This window comes from Camelus bactrianus, chromosome 17 (genome assembly GCF_048773025.1).
Source record: "Camelus bactrianus isolate YW-2024 breed Bactrian camel chromosome 17, ASM4877302v1, whole genome shotgun sequence".
In the NCBI taxonomy this organism is placed as follows: domain Eukaryota; kingdom Metazoa; phylum Chordata; class Mammalia; order Artiodactyla; family Camelidae; genus Camelus; species Camelus bactrianus.
The window spans coordinates 42,474,243-42,491,777 of NC_133555.1; the positions used below are offsets into that span (position 1 = coordinate 42,474,243).

The 17,535-nt window shown below is 40.0% G+C and overlaps 1 long non-coding RNA gene and 1 other non-coding gene across 2 annotated transcripts in view; one reads left to right on the top strand and one right to left on the bottom strand.

Annotated features, from left to right (window-relative positions):
- Positions 1 to 251: 251 nt before the first annotated feature.
- The window catches only part of LOC141573798 (uncharacterized), a 47,778-nt gene continuing 30,494 nt past the window's right edge, over positions 252 to 17,535 (bottom strand). Inside the window, exon 3 of the long non-coding RNA XR_012500103.1 lies at positions 252 to 1,785. This is a non-coding gene — a long non-coding RNA (uncharacterized LOC141573798). The remainder of the gene's footprint in view (positions 1,786 to 17,535) is intronic.
- Positions 7,592 to 7,698, top strand: LOC123614308 (U6 spliceosomal RNA). Its single transcript, XR_006721671.1, has one exon. It is a non-coding gene; the product is annotated as a U6 spliceosomal RNA (small nuclear RNA).

Genomic DNA, 17,535 nt, shown 5'->3' on the forward strand with positions numbered 1-17,535 from the left:
ATAGAGATGTGTGAACTTAATTATCTGTATATAAATATATTTGTAGGGTTTTTAAAAAAAATTTTTAAAGGAGGTACTGGGGATTGAACCCAGGACCTCATGCATGCTAGGTCTGCACTCTATCACTGAGCTATACCCTCCCCCCTTATCTGTAGTTTTAATTGTGTCATTTTATAACAAATGAATCATACACATTCTACATCTTGCTTTTCTCAATTAATACACCATGAATAGCATTTCTAATCAATACATGTATTTCTAGCTCTTTAATTGAATTGAATACTGCATAGAACTTTATACTATGAATGAATTTAAGGTTGACGAATTGATGTCCATGTATTAATGGCTATTTCGCTTCTCTCCAGTTTTTTGCTATTAAAAAACATGAAAGTGAACAACTCCATAAATATGTTTGTGTATTTGTGTGTATGTTTCTGTGGAAAATAATGGATTTCTAGATGTGTAACTGAAGGATCTATCCAGTATGTATGGTTAATGCCAACTTGGTCTCCAAAATGTATGCCAATTTATGTTTCTCCAACAGTATAGAAATGCCCATTTCCATATTTTAAAAAAAATTTTTGACAATCAAAAAGATGATGAATGGTATTTTACTTTTGATTTCCATTTCTTTAATTATAAGCTAAAGTTAATATTTAATCACAAGTATACACATTATTACAGTCCTTTCAGATTGTATTATAAAGTTGATGTTAACACAGATACTAGCTTTTCCTTTTCCCCTAAGGGACAACGCACTCTTAAGTAAATTTAGGGAAATGGAGTGTTCCTTGATTTTCCTTGTATCCTTCCCAATGTCTCTCTACGTTACTAAATCTCCACTCCACTGTGTGAAACCTCTTCATTTGTTATTGGTCTCAGTCTGGAAATCATGACTGCAGTCTCCCCAGGTACCTTGATGCTGTTCCTCTGAGGGATTTTGCAGGATGAGAATCCTCCAAGAGAGGAGGAAAACGAGTTGAATTGGGGGAGGTATCACATATCTTTATGGCCCCAGCTCTCTTTTCCTTCATTCTAGTATATTTAAAATGCTGGATAAAAACAAAACAAAACAAACAAAATGCCAGGGACAGTATCTATCCATAATGAAAGCAAAATAAAGACATTTTCAGAAAAAGGAAAGCTGAGAAAATTTCTTACCAGCAAACTTGTATCACAAGAAGTGCTCAAGAAAAGAAATGATAGTAGATAGATGTATAAAAGCTAAGAAGCTCTGCTCCAGATATGCAGATTCATCAAACTTTATTAGCAGGCTGGAAAGAAAACTAAAGGAATTATAGCATATTAAAGAAAAAATATTAAATATTAAAAAAACTGTATGCTAAATACTTTTCCCATAGTTCAAGGAAAAAAAAAAAAACTCCTTGAAAGTTATATCCTTCATAGGATATAGCTTAAAATTATCCATTCCCAGACCATAATCTTGTCCCATTGTCTCTGTCCATGGGCACCCCTCTGTAGGGGCATTCTCTTCCAACTTCTACAGTACCAATTTCCACTGACTTTTAGGAAAACTCCACCTTTACCCACAGGGGTTGGCCCGTCCTCTTTCTCCATCCAGGAAGTCTTGGGGACTTGGTAATTCTTAACTTTACATTTATCCTCCTCTGAGTTATTCAGGCTGGAATAACACCACGTGGGAAGGGGACTGAGATTCCAGCAGTAGATTCCATGGTAGACTTCGGCGCTCCATACTTGTCTTCCTCAGAATCTCTCTTGAGAATGGGAATTACGCCCATTTACTCTTCCCAGCAGCCAGAAGACCTTAAAAAGCAGCCAGAGAAAGAAGACATGCTACATATAGAACAATAAAAATAATGATGGCATAGAGCAACATCTTTAAAGTGTTGAGACAAGCAAAAAATGCCAGGGAAAGTATCCATCAATTATGAAAGCAAAATAAAGACATTAAAAAAAAAAGCTGATGAAATTTCTTACCAGCAAACTTGTACTACAAGAAGTACTCAAGAGAAGAAATGATAACAGGTGGATATACGAGAGGGAAAGAAGAGCTCCCCACATGGTAAATATGTAGGTAAGTATGAAAGACTTTTTTCCCCCTCTTTTCTTAATTTCCTTAAAATCAAATCAACTGTTTAAAAAAAACCAAATGACCCTATATTGTGGAGTTTTTAACATTCAACGAAGTAAAATCTATGACAGTGATGGCACAAAAGACAAAAAGCAGGTAAATGAAGTTTACTGTTGTAAGGTTCTTACATTTTGTGTGAAGTGGTATAATATTAATTCAAGTTAGAGTATGATAAGTTAAGGATGCATATTGAACACCTAGAACAACCACTAAGAAAATGGAACAATAAAACAAAAGATACAGCTTAGAGGCCCATAGAAGATATAAAATACAATGCTACCAGTACCCAAGTCATCAAAAAGAGAGCAGCAATGGAGAGAGTAAGGAACAAAGAACAAGTGTGACAAATGAAAAACAAGGAGCAAGATGGTGGACTTAAACCCAAAACCGCATTAAATGTAAATTTATTAAATACTTCAGTGAAAAGGCAGAAATGGTCATAATGAATAGAAAAGCTAGATCCAACTGTATGGTGTTTATAACAGGTACAATTTAAATGTAAAGACACAGGTAAGTTAATAGTAAAAACACGGAAAAGGATATACTATGTGTCACAAATCAAGTCTCCCTGGTAACAGACTCTGAGATTCGCTTACAGATTTGTTGGAACTCAGGTGGAGAGTGAGGAGGAGGAGACGATAACTTTGTACAAGGCGGCTACCTTTAGCCGAAGACAATACAGACAGGCGTGAGCCACCTGCAGCCACACTACCAGTAGCTGGGGGATAAATGCCTCAGTCTTGAAAGCACATCTGAACCGCACTCTAGGGAATCCACTATAGCATGCCAACAGGAATCCTAGGAACACTGGCACAACTCTATCAATATCAAATAAAGTAGACTTCAAGACCAGGAGTATTACCAAGATAAAGGACATTAAGAATAATAAAAGGATCAATTCATCAAGAAGATACAACAATCCTAAATGTGTATCTACCTAATAATAGAGCTTCAAAATCATGAAGCAAAAACTGACAGAAACAAAAGGGTAAATGTAATATATATATATATATATAGAGAGAGAGAGAGAGAGAGAGAGAGATTTTAACACACCTCTCTCAGTCCTTGATAAAACAAGTAGACCAAAAAAATGATGAGGATGTAGAGAAGTTGGGTCAGCTAACCTTGTCTAACTGATTTTTCTTTTTAAAGACCCAACAACTGCAGAATACATGTTTTTTTGAATACACGTGGAACATTCACCAAGATAGACCATATGCTAATTCATAATACAGGTCTCAATTAATTTCAAAGGATTAATATCATATAGTGTGTTCTCTGACCACAAAATAGTTAAATTAGAAATCAATAACAAAGAAATAGCTAGAAAACCCCCAAATATTTGGAAATTATGCAGCACACTTCCAAATAGTCAATGGGCCAAAGAACAAAGCACAAGAGAAATTACAAAATATATTAAATGAATGAAAATGGAAACAGGACATATCAAAATTTGTGAGGTGCGGCTAAAGCAGTGCTTACAAGGAAGGTTATTTTATTATGTGTTTATATTAGAAAAGAAAAAAAGGTTGAAAATCAATAATCTGTTTCCATCTTAAGAAGTCTGAAAAAGAAGAAAAAATTAAAATCAAAAGTAAGTAGAAGGAATGAAATAATAAAGTAATGAAATAAATGAAACAGAAAACAGACAAACAATAGAGAAAAACCAATAAAGCTAAACTTTGGTTCTTAGAAAAGGTTAGTAAAATTGGCAAGCCCCTTATAAGACTCAAGGAGAGAAAGAAAAACACTGATTATCAATATTAGGAATTAAACAGAGGATATCACCACATATTCTACAGATGTTATAAGGAGATATCTGACACAAACTATCAAAACCAAGATGTCCTTCAGTCAATTAATGGATAAACAAACTGTGGTACCTCCGTACCATAGAATACTACTCTGAAATACAAAGAACAAAGAATAGATACCCTCAAAAACCTGAATGGATTTCCTTGAGTTTTGCTAAGTAAAAGAAGTCAGACCCAAAAGAAACCGTACATGCATATGATTCCATATGGTCAGGCCAGTCAAGGTGGCCGTTCCGTGCTCTCTATACCTCCCCTGCTCAACGTCCCTGCTTCACCTACACTTACTCACATGACTGACCTTCTCTCCTAATCACAGAGCCTAATCTGTAAATGCCTACATACCCTGCCCACCCTACACCGCCAGCCCCAGCTAGAACATTTCCACTGTGGATAGTTTATCAAAGAGGAGTTGTGGGGCTTTCTCCTCTGCTGGTTTCCCTGGTAACCGATGAGCCAAGGTGATGTCAATTTCCCCTGATTACAATACTGATGTCATCACTAATCTCCCTCTCCCAAAAGACTACTGTCCCTCCCGCCATCTGCCCACGTGGTGGGGTGTTGTGCCAGGACCTTGCTTCAGACATGTAAGAGCCCCGTCTGTTAAACCACTGATGTCTCTATTGCTGACTCTGGGCTCTTTTTTTGTTTCTGAGGCTGGGCAAGAACAAGGCTTGCAGATCTGTGGAGTGCAGCCCAATAGATACCATTTACATGATATTCTGAAAAGGCAAAGCTAAAATAAGGAGGGAGAACAGACCAGTGGTTGCTAGGAGTTGAGGGGGCAGGACTGACATGGGGTGGCAGTGGTGTTAACTCCACAGGGGCAGGATGAGGGGATCTTTGGGATAATGAAACAGTTCATATCATAACTATAGTGGTAGATATACAACTTTGTGCATTCGTCAAAACCCAGAAAACTACATACCACAAATGCTAATCTTCACTATATGAAAATTTTTTAATCAAAATTGAAAAACCCAAGGCTCAGAAAGGTTAAGAATTTCACCCAAAGTAACACAGCTTTGACCAGGTGGAGGCAGCATATGAACCCAGAGCTTTCATGGCTCTAAAACCCACACCTGCCTCTGGATCCCTTACTGTGGAGGCATAGACTCCTGTTGACATAGATTTCTCCATGTTCTCAAACACTTTGCTCCAAAATAATTTACTGACTGATATCCAAGTGTCCTCACCAACGTATATATTTTTCCTGGTTGAAAAAATTTTTTTATTTTGCACACTGAGAGCTACAGCTTATCGTCAAATGTGGAAGTGCTACAGCTGTGTTATTCTTCATATACCAGATTTGCCAACATTTGTATGCAGGGAGGGGTGGGGGGAGGAGGAATATATATATATATATATATATATACACACATTATATATGTATATGTGTGTACACTTTGGCCGTAGCAAGTAACAGAGCTCGGGAGTGCGCTGGAATACCTGTATTACTATATTGTTTTAATGGATTTCACGGGAACACTTTGAAATATATTATGTTTTTCATATTCACTTTTGCAAAAGAACACTATGGCTTTGTAAATTAAATTTATAAAATTTTGGAAGACCTCCTATGAAAGAAAGGTCTACATATCAGTATCTAAACTTAGACTATGACTCTCCCAGGAATTTAACCTACTTTTCATCCTGGGGGCCTTTCCTTTAAAGAAATTTTTTTCTGGTTTCTTTCTTTTTAATTTAATTCCCAGTGTAGGCAGAAATAAGTAAATTAAGGAAAAGTGAGGGGCTACATTCTTATTGCTCTTGCACAGCCAAGAGCCAAAAAATGACTTTCCCAGAGTCGTATGATCTAGTGACAGAACTAGAAACTGACCTCAGGCTTCTTGCCCTTTATCCTGGTCTCCAACTGTAATATGTTTAACATTTCCTTCTCTTCTCTGAGACACACCCTGCTCAATTTTTAAAATTAGTTCAATTTAATTTTTAACAGTTTTGTAATTGTTTCCATGACATGTCTTAGGACATGTTTATACAGCTGATGACTCAACAATTTAATGAGAAGAGTCCTTGGAAAGGAAAACCCAACACTTGGCTGAGAGGGAAAGAACATCTTATACCAAGAATGAAGCCTCTTGGTAACAAAGAGAAGGGCTGATGGAATGGAGGTGAAGTGTCAAACTCCCTGCTCCTACTGAGTAACTATGTGATAATCAGACTCCTAAGAAAACAAATTCACTCTTGCAAATATTTGGATTCTTGCCTCATACTCAAGATATGGTGTGGGTGGAAAGGCTGGGTAGTATAATGAACAAGCATGTAGGCATTAAACTCAGCTGGCTGTGTGCATATCCCAGCTTTGCCTTTTATTAGTTCTGTGATGGGGTGAAACGACTGAACATCTGTATATGTCTGTTTCTTCACCTGTAAAATGCAGATACGTCATTGTATCCATTAAAAATTTCCCATGAGGATTAAGAGTATTTGGATAATAAGTTAGTATCTTGAGGAGGGAAAAAAACAGTTGGATTCATTCCTCACACCTGAAAAATGAAATTATTGAAGTACTAGAAGAAAACATGGGAGAGTTTGTTTTGTAACCCTGGAGTGCTAAAGGCCTTTTCTAAGTTTAACACAAAATCCAGAAACCTTTGCAAAAAAAACAGCTTATCAATCTATATTAAAGACTTTTTTACTCTGCATGTCAAAAAATGCTACAAAATAATGAAATATTGTGCAATTTATTGCTCTATAGTAATCACATAACAACATGGATGAATCTTATATAATGTTGAGTGAAAGAAGGCAAACAAAAGAATGTATACTACATTATTTCATGCAGGCAAAACTAATCTACGGTATTAGAAGTCAAGGAAAATATTGTTTTGGGGTGTAGGTAAGGCACAGCAATGGGGAGGGAGGTTTGAGGGGAGAACCTGGAGTGTCTTCCAGAAGGATTCCTTCTTTATCATTAGTGGTGATTTCCATTTCCTGATCGTGGTGGTGGGTGCACAGATCTATACATGTGTTAAAACACACAGAACTATGTACCAAAAGTAAGATTCAGTTTTACTGTATGTAAATTTTAAAATAATAATAGTTTGCCATGAAAACAAATAAATAGGGACAAAATTGAAACAGAATGAGATGGCTCTAGGCATACAGATGTGGGAAGATCTCAAGATGTTAAGTCAGAAACCAAAGTGCACTACAGTGTATACAGCATGCTACATTAGTGTGATTAAAAATTATATTCATATATGTTAGGTTAAGTTGCATGAAATTGCTGATTTTTAAGTCCAAAAATGGTAATTTCATATGGTTCAACATGTGTGTGTGTGTGTGCGTGTGCGTGTGTGTTCGTAAACACACAGATATTACAGAATATATCTGGAAAGATGTAAGAAACCAGTGACAGTAGTTGCCACCAATGAAGGAGACTAGGCAGCTGGAAGTATCAGTGGTGAGGGGATCAACTTTTATATCCTTTTTCAATCTTTCAAATTCATACCCCAAGTATGTACTAACTATTCAAAAATTAATTTTTAACATGTAAAAAAAAAGAAATAGGCAATAGAGCAATATCTTCAAAAAATTATTTTTAACGGAGGTACTGGGGATTGAACCCAGGACCTCATGCGTGCTAAGCATTCACACTACCACTGAGCTATTACCCTCCCTGCTCTTCAAAATTTTAAAGAGAGTGCTCGCTTCGGCAGCACATATACTAAAATTGGAACGATACAGAGAAGAATAGCATGGCCCCTGCACAAGGATGACACGCAAATTCGTGAAGCGTTCCATATTTTTGGACCTAATGAAACTTACAAGCTTCTGCACAGCAAAGGAAACCAGAAGTAAAACAAGAAGAAAACCTACGGAATGGGAGAAAATTTTTGCAAGTGAAACCGACAAAGGCTTGATCTCCAGAATATATAAGCAGCTCATACGACTCAATAAGAAAAAAGTAAACAACCCAATCCAAAAATGGGCAGAAGACCTAAACAAGCAATTCTCCAAGGAAGACATACAAATGATCAAAAAGCACACGAAAAAATGCTCAATATCACTAATTATCAGAGAAATGCAAATCAAAACTACAATGAGGTATCACCTCACACCAGTCAGAATGGCCATCATTCAAAAATCCACAAATGACAAATGCTGGAGAGGCTGTGGAGAAAGGGGAACCCTCCTACACTGCTGGTGGGAATGCAGTTTGGTGCAGCCACTATGGAAAACAGTGTGGCGATTCCTCAAAAGACTAGGAATAGACTTACCATATGACCCAGGAATCCCACTCCTGGGCTTGTATCCAGAAGGAAATCTACTTCAGGATGACACCTGCACCCCAATGTTCATAGCAGCACTATTTACAATAGCCAAAACATGGAAACAGCCTAAATGTCCATCAACAGATGACTGGATAAAGAAGAGGTGGTATATTTATACAATGGAATACTACTCAGCCATAAAAACCGACAACATAATGCCATTTGCAGCAACATGGATGCTCCTGGAGAATGTCATTCCAAGTGAAGTAAGCCAGAAAGAGAAAGAAAAATACCATATGAGATCGCTCATATGTGGAATCTAAAAAACAAAAACAAAAACAAACAAACAAACAAAAACAAAGTGTAAATAAAGGACAGAAATAGACTCACAGACAGAGAATACAGACTTGTGGTTACCAGGGGGGTGGAGGGTGGGAAGGGATAGACTGGGATTTCAAAATTGTAGAATAGACTACACTGTATAGCACAAGGAAATATACACAAAATGTTATGATAACTCACAGAGAAAAAAAATGTGACAATGAGTGTGTATATGTCCATGAATAACTGAAAAATTGTGCTGAACACTGGAATTTGACACAACATTGTAAAATGATTATAAATCAATAAAAAATGTTAAAAAAAATTTTAAAGAGAAATTGTTTTCAACCTCAAAGTCTTTTGTGTGTGGAGGGCGGAGGGACATGATTTTTTAAAAATTTTTTTAAATTAATTTTTTTTTAATGGAAGTATTGGGGATTGAACCTAGGACTGCGTGCATGCTAAACACACACTCTACCACTGAGCTATACCCTCCCTCCTCAAATTCTTTATGAACCAGATAAGTAATCAATTGTGCACATGTCCATAAATGCATAGGAAAAATATTGAAGGATACACCTCAAACTATTAGTTGTGGATAAGTTAACCCTGAATAGTGTAATTAATCAAAACAGGGTGAGGGCAAATTTCTCTTTTCACTTTGTATGTTTCTTTATGCTTTGAATATTTAAAATGTGTATATAACACTCACAGAAGCAAAGATGTGGCTCAGCCCCAAAGGTAGGCGTGTCGTTGTCCCCTTACTGCCTCCATCTCAGGACACTACTTTAACTGACTCTCCAAAGGAAAACAGACTCCTCTATGCAATAATGAAACATGGATACATTACTCCAGAATCTAGAATTTCTAGAACCAAGATCTTCTAGGGGGAACAAAGGTCATGGTTTACATTATCTAGTGCATGGTATTTCCAAAAAATCTTATTAAACATACATTTTCTCCCCAAACCATCCTACCCGCTGCCTGCGGGTCAATGTCCTAATCTCCCCAGGCAGAGGTCAGTGTAGTTTGACTCAGCCTCCTCCACCAGCTCCAAGGCCTCTGACCAGCCCCATCTCTCCTTTCCTGCAGTGAGCCTCCTGTGCCCCACTTCTCCAAACTTTTGTTCCCACATCTATCACTTAACTCTGTCCTGCACAGGAGAGGTGACTGTTACAGAAAGTTGATCTTGCACTTAGCAAAAAAAAAAAAAAAAAAAAAAAAAAAGATCCTCTGATTACTAGGCACTGCCCACTGTCTCCTTAGGGGGAAGGGAGGAAATTCTAAACTGTAAGTCTTTTCCTGTCATTGATAATTTTTAAAAGATTGTACTTGTAATTAAAGAAAATTAGAGCTAAAAAAAAAGGTTTTTTATTGATATTTTCTTAACCATAGAAATTTGTTTATAACACAAAAGCTAAGGATGTTTATCTTAACCAGGGGTTCCAGGCACTAGGTTCCTCTAGGAATAGATGAAGAAAATTAAAGTGAATGAGGCATTATTTTTAAAAATCAGGCTTGACTTTTCAACCCCGGGGGGCAAAAGGACAGATGGAAAACATATGTGACGATCTGAGATGCTTGTGGCTGCACCTTTTTGCCTTTTGGAGGAGGAAGAGCGTGTGTCCACCTTCTACCAGGGGTCATTACCCACCAGCTCCCCTCTACGGTTGCCATGGCGACCAGGAGAGTGTTGAATCACCCTCTTGTCACTCTGAGCAGAAACCTGGGGCCTCTAGTCTCTCAGTCAAAAGCTCCACCCATCCCATCTCCAGGCCAAGCTGCAACTTGAGCTCATGAAAGGCAGAGAAGCATTACTTCCTGGAGAGTGCCCTCACCTCAGACCCCTCCCCAGGTTCAGTAGCTCCCCAGGGGCACGCCAAGGGACCAGTAGTTCCAGATTCAACCTCCAGAGAAGCTGAGAGACACCTTGTTTGATGGGCGTGCTTGTGTGGAGTTCCCGTCTGCTTTGCCCTCTCAGCCTCAGCATTGTTTGTCTACACTTCCAGGCACAGGGTAATTCTCGTCTCCCGTCCTAAGCATTGGATATTTGAAGGGTGATGGGTTTTTATGTATATATACGAACGCTCACACAATATTCTGAATAAATATATAGTACTTCTTTCAGACTTTGAGGTTTCATCACAGAAACATCTTGCAAAAACACACTCAGTAAACTGCCCTCCCTAAATGTCCCAGAAGGGTGTGAATCTAGAATTCTGTTCTTCCTCTATTTGAAAGGGCATTATTCAGAGCGTGACGGCTCGCTTACTTGAACACTCTTTGAGAGAAAGACAGTGTCTCTCTATCTTTTCCTATTATGTATGAAAAGAATTGCCTGTCCTCGCAGGGCCAAGGGACAGATGCCAGAGTGAGTGGAGCTCAGCAGTGTGAGATGACTGTGAAAATATTGACATTCGACAATAGGTCCAACCACCAACCGTGACAATTCAGCAGCTGGCTTAACCCAGGGAGGTTATGGATGTGGCCCAAAGAAGTTGTCCGCAACCTGTTCCCAGATGAAGAGGCTTCTGTTGTGGGACAACTCCTCTGACCTCCACCCCAGCAACTGCACAATAACACTGACCTATTTGTGACTTAACTGACAAGCACCAGAGAGAATCACTCATGCTCAGGGAGATGGATGGGCCTCTAGAATCTGCCCTTTTCTCTATTCCTAAAACTTCCCCACAATCCCTAGGGTGGAGGATGGTACTTACAAAGGAAAGCACTGTTAGAATGATGGTTGGTAAGAGCTCTTAACACCTATGGGCTACCACTGCCTCCTGGTCTCCATCACTTTCCCTGATGGGCCTTGACTACCAAGTCAAATAGAATTTGCCTATTTCTCAAACGTTCTTCCTCCCCCAATCCCATTTTCCGATACCTCCGTGTATCAGTTAAAGTCCACTCAGGAAAACATAACCCATACCAGGTACGGGGAACTAGTTATATAGGTATTGGAAAAGCCAAAAAGCCAAACAAGAGCTGCAACCTAGAGATTAGTAAGAGCAGGGAGCGGCTACCATCCCTAAGGCTGGAAGAACAAGGGCAGGAGGCAGTGTTAACCAAGTGCAGGAGCAGGACTGGAACCACTACGGTGGTGCCACCTCGGTGGAGACACTCCCCCTCCTCCCATCTGTGATTTGCTGCCAGCGTTTCCCACTGGCAGCACTCGACTGGCAAGGGAGCCTGGGAAACATAGCTGTAGGGTCAGCCCCTTGCCATACCAAGAGTGGAGCATGGAACTGGAGAACAAACTGGAAAATGACTGGCATGCTCTGAAAACGTCACTTCTGTAACAATTAAGAGCTCAGAAGCCTCTACAGGTGGACTCAGCACTCTGATTAGGCCACTTCACCTAGTGCAAAATTCACAGAGACAGGAAGTCAGGTGCTGTCACCAAGGTGGGACCAATGACTCTGCCCAGTGTTTACCAAAGAGTGTTCTTGGAAAACTAGTTTTGGGAAATGTTAGCAGTTGCAGGAGGGAGGGAGGGAGGGAAGGAAAGAATCTGGAAGAACACGGTTTTTCAGGGGAGATTAGATAAGATCTGATTTTCATTTTTACAAGAGAAACCAGGTCCTGGTTTAAAGCAGGCCTTCTCAAGCATTACTGTGCATACAGATCATCTGGGGATCATGTTAAACCACAGATAATTTAGCCGGCCAGGGTGGAGACTGAGAGTCTGCATTTCTGGCAGGCTCCTAAGTGATGTCCATGATGCTAGTCCTCTGAACACATTAAAAGCAAAGAGCCTCTTGAGTTTGTGTAAGTACTGATTGGAAAGATCCAGGAGGGAAAAAATGTTGATCCAGAAAGAGATAAAGAAGATAGAAGAGGCAGTATGCCTGTGGAGCTGGCAGATCTGCCTTTTGCTTCAAGTGTTTTGACAGATCAGATCCTGCCACACCCTTCCTTCCAGCCTCTGACCACCCATCAACTTCTTTTCCATTCCCAACCATCTTCTTGGCCGCCCTCTGCCTCTGGGACTAGCCAGAGTCAAATTTAAATGGATTTCTGTTTGTGTAAGTTTCTTAACTTCAGTCTCTTTAGAACTTTTAATACACTGACAAGTATTGTGAATCAATCAGAGGTTGACCAACTACAGAATTGACTTTTCTGACTACAGAATCCCTTTTCACAGGATTGACTACAGAATCCTTTTTTACGGATCACTTAGAGGGCTCATGTTCTGTAAAACATGCCTTGGGAAACACTGACTTACTTAATATTTATCTGGGCTTTCCTACCTATGAAACAGAGACCATAAGATCTTATCTGATGGTTATTTCATAATGATATTGTGAAGAAAATTTTGAAAAAAAAAATACACATTTCATAGTTAAGTTGTTAGTGTAGAAATGCAAATGGGGAAAGGTATCTGTTCCATCAACAGTATAGACCCTCAACAGGTGGTCATCTGAGGAAGCAGAGATGCTGGATGACCATACAGGAGACCTTCCAGGGTGGCATGTAATTACCTTGCTGGGTTTGCCAAAGCTCTCAGAGATTTACAGGCTCAGAGACTGTTTCCTCCATGCACCCAGAGCAGACATCTCTCAGAAGTGAGTGCGCATGCACCAGTATCTCAAGATAGAGATATAGACTGAAATTTATTAATTTACACCAGTGAGGACTATACTGTCACATGGGCCATCATGTCTTATTCATTCAAGACTATTCGTTGATTAATCTATTATAGGCTGGGCCATGAAATGGGCATGAGACCTAGGCAGTGCTAATGAGTGTCCTTCCTTCCTGGGAAGTAATACACAGATCTCTTTCTGCTGATGTTGTCAAGCCTGAGAGGGTGTGACTCTGGGGCTGATGGAGGAGTTGCAAGGGTGTTGCAAAGGCCTGCCTACAGAGAGAGTAAGATGAATGTACGAAGAAAACCAGGGACAAACTGTGTTGAGAACTGGATGGACAGAGAGTCCTATCGGCAGTGAGTCCCTGGCTCTGGTCCTTGAGACCCTGGATTCTTTGCTCTTCCTCCTACCCTCTAAATTAGCCCATGATCCTTCCCAGTTATCTGAACTGATAAATTCTCTTTCTGCTTAAGTTGGTTTTAGTCAGGCCTTTTGTAACTGTCAGAGCGTGGACCTATATACCTGGTAGGTAACTTGTCTGGAGCAGGACAAATTTGAAGTCATTTACAGCAGCTGGTGTTCCCTTATGATTCATGTACCTTGACAGAGAAGATAAAAAATACCAGCCAGACAGGAAGGCTTTTAAGGCTGACATCTGCAAAATCTGAGAAAAGAGACGAAAGGATGGCATTTTCCTCTTTGTGTCTTGACAAAGCACAGTGTTGCCCCTTTATGAGCAAGGAGGATAGAACTGAGCTAGTCTTCTAATTATTTGGTTGCAGAATCCATCAGTACCAGCCTGTTTCCTTGGTTGTTGTTTCTCTTCTGTCCCCAGCTGCAGCCCGGCCTCCTGCCCCCGTGGGGCCCAATCATAGCCTGATAAAGGAGGCGGCTGACTGGCTCCTGCCCACAAGCCACGCATCAACAGGGAGGGTGTTCCTGCAGTCTGGATGCAGGCACCCAGTTCTGATCACTGAGCTCTACTGCCATCAACAGTATCGCATCCCCAGCATTCCCAAGCGTTCCCATTATTTGGCTTTTGTCTTGTCTCTGTTTCTGAACTCTTATTCTGGTATGCCACCTAGTACCCACTTCTGCCTCTGCCTCTGCCTCTGTGGACTGTAGATTTACTCACTCCCTCAGTGGCCAGCACCTAACCACACTCTGACCAGCTCCCTGGATTTTGCTCACCATTTTGCCTTATTTACTGTAACAGTTTCAGGAGGCTCGATTAATAACCTCTTCCTCTCCTTTCAAGTTCTTAGCCAACTAAGAGAGCAACACAGGGGTGAGACAGATGGAGAACACAGTTTTTCAGCTTTATAAGTGGTAAGAGTGATACGGGGGCAGGGATAAATCAGGAATTGGGGATGAACACATACACACTACTATATATAAAATAAGTAAACAATGAGGACCTACTGTATAGCACAGGGAACTGTATTCAATATCTTGTAATAACCTATAATGAAAAAAAGATCTGAAAAAGAATATATATATATATATATATATACACATAATGTATAACTGAATCACTTTGCTGTACACTTGAAACTGACACAACTTTGTAAATCAACTATACCTCAATTTTTAAAAAAAAGAGCTATATGGAGTAAGTGACTTGTTATACGATTCATACACTTGCTAATAACCTTCACTCCAGAATCACGCTACTCATTCAGCAGAGGTGGAGGCAAGGCAGGCTACCCCAGCCTCCGTGCCCTGATGACTACCCTCAGGCTTGGGCTGGGCAGCAGGCTGCCAGCCTTATGTCCACACCACCTCATCCCCAGTGACAACTGCTCCTGGTCAACTTCATTCACTTATCATCTTCATTGGGTTCCCCCAGAAGCAGAAGCTGAGACAGTGATTCAAATGAAAGCAGTTCATTTGGAAGCTAAAGAAACACTGGTAGGAAGGGAAGTGAGACAGTAGGGGAAAGACAATCAAATAAACAGGACTTGGACATCAAGCCCATTACCATGGAGATGACTGGAGCTCGGTCGTGATGGGGAGCTTTGCGAGCCAGCGTAGTCTCACGCTCGGATATTCCCCCCTAGGGATGAGGAGCTTCGGAACTTTTACACTAAGTTCCATTAATTGCTGGTTGAAGGCTAGCAGGGAGAGGGGGTGGAATGAGGGGAGGGGCAGTCATTCCTGGACCCCTGCAGCCTGTCACACAGGTGAACAAAGTGGACTTCAGTGGCCAGAGGACAGCCCTCAGAGTGAGCTGCTGATGCCAGCAGTTGGAAGGCGGGAGGGGTGCACTGAGGGGACAGGAATAGAACTCCACCAGTGTCCTTTAGCCTCTGAGTTCTGTTTTTGACCCCAAGAAGAAGAATTTTAATGAGAAGCTCCTTGGCTTCTTGCTCAGAGGCAACTATGACTCAGGCTCACACCACCTCCTCCTGCACCAACACTCACCACCCACCCCACCCTCTGCCCCCGGGGATAAACACAGTAACAGGGCAGTGAGAACCTGGCCTGAGCTGGACCAGCCACTTTGGCAGCAGCTACTGGGAGACCAAGGAGAGTGAGATCACAGGGCTGTGTTATCTGAGGACTTTTACCCAGACAAGAAGTAACCCCTGATCAAGGTATGAAGGAGGAAGTTAAAGACATGTCATGTTTCCATAACAAGTTGTGAAGCAAAAAGAAATGTTTCTACTTTAGATTTAATTTTAAAATAATGTGGGTTGCACAGCAAAGGAAACCTTGGACTAAATAAAAAGACAACCTACTGAGTGGGAGAAAATACTTGCAAGTGATATGACAAATAAGGGGTTAATATCCAACATATAAAAATAGTTCATACAACTTATCCCCCCCTTCAAAAAAAACATTCAATTAAAAAATGGGTAGAAGACCTGAATTTTTCCAAAGAAGACATACAGAGGGCCAATAGGCACAAGAAAAATGCTCAACATCCTTAATCACCAGAGAAATACAAATTAAAGCCACCATGAAACATCACCTCACACCTGTCAGAATGGCTATCAACAAAAAGAATACAAATAACAAATGTAGGCAAGGATATGGAGACAAAGGAACCCTCAAACACTGTTGGTGGGAATGTAAATTGGTGCAGCCATTGTAGAAAACAGAAAAGCGGTTTCTCTAAAAACCAGAATTAGAACTAACATATGACCTAGTAATTCCACTCCTGGGTATATACTGGGGAAAAAAATGAAAACACTAATTTGAAAAGATACATGCACTCCAATGTTCATAGCAGCGTTATTTACAATTGCCAAGATATGGAAGCAACCTAAGTGTCCATCAGTAGATGAATGGATAAAGAAGATGTAGTGTGTGTATGTACATACATACACATATGTATATACAGTAGAATATTACTCAGCCACAAAAAGAATGAAATTTTGTCATTTGCAACAATGTGGATCAACTGGGAGAGTACTATAGTGAGTGAAATAAATCAGACAAAGACAAATACTGTATGATATCACGTACATGTGGAATCTAAAAAATACAACAAACTAGTGAATATAACAAAAAAGAAATAGATTCGGGTGGTGGGTATAGCTCGGTGGTAGTGTGAATGCTTAGCATACATGAGGTCTTGGGTTCAATCCCTGGTACCTCCATTAAAAAAAATTAATTTTTTGTAATTAAAAATTTTTTAAATTAATGTTTTAAAAGGGGTGGAGGAGTAAGAGGCAAAACGACTATGTATAATATAAATAAGCTACAAAAATATATTGTACAACACAGGGAAACATAGTCAATATTTTATAATAACTATAAATGGAAAAGACTTTTAAAAATGTGAATCACTGTGTTATACACTTGAAACATATAAAATTGTGCATCAACTATACCTCAATAGAAAAGGTTTTTATGTAGAGAAAATTAAAATGTTGAACAACCAGGCAAGAGGAAAGACCAAATTATCTTCGTTCTCTGTATAGAAGATGGCATTACAAAGCTGGTGTCATATGAAGAGGTGACCAAAGAGAAGACAGACATAAAACATAGGAAAGTTCCTAATGAGCACTTAATAATAATTTATACCCTTTTCTTTCTAGCAGGACACAGAGCCTGAATGAGACATTTCTGCCAGCAGTTCCGCATTCTGTCACCACCCTCCTTCGACATTCAGGTACTTTTTCTTAGTCTTGCTCACTGGGCTGTGTTCCTTTCTTCCTTAGAGGCTGCTGTCTGGGCCTCCACGGTACCCCTGAAATCTAAGAATCACTGGAGTGACACGTTCATCAGATGTGTTTCTACAGTTGGTACATGTCTGAAGCCTAGGCATGGATAGGGATCAAAGGTGTTCCCTAGGAACAAACCCAGGGGATTCTGAATTCCCAGTGAGGACCAGTGGGGAAGGGCTGCTGCCTAATCAGTATGCTAAAAGCACTGCATCCCAGCTCATGCCCACTTAACACCACAGTAGTGGTCACTATTGGTACAACTCCATCTGGATCCCTTTACCTGAT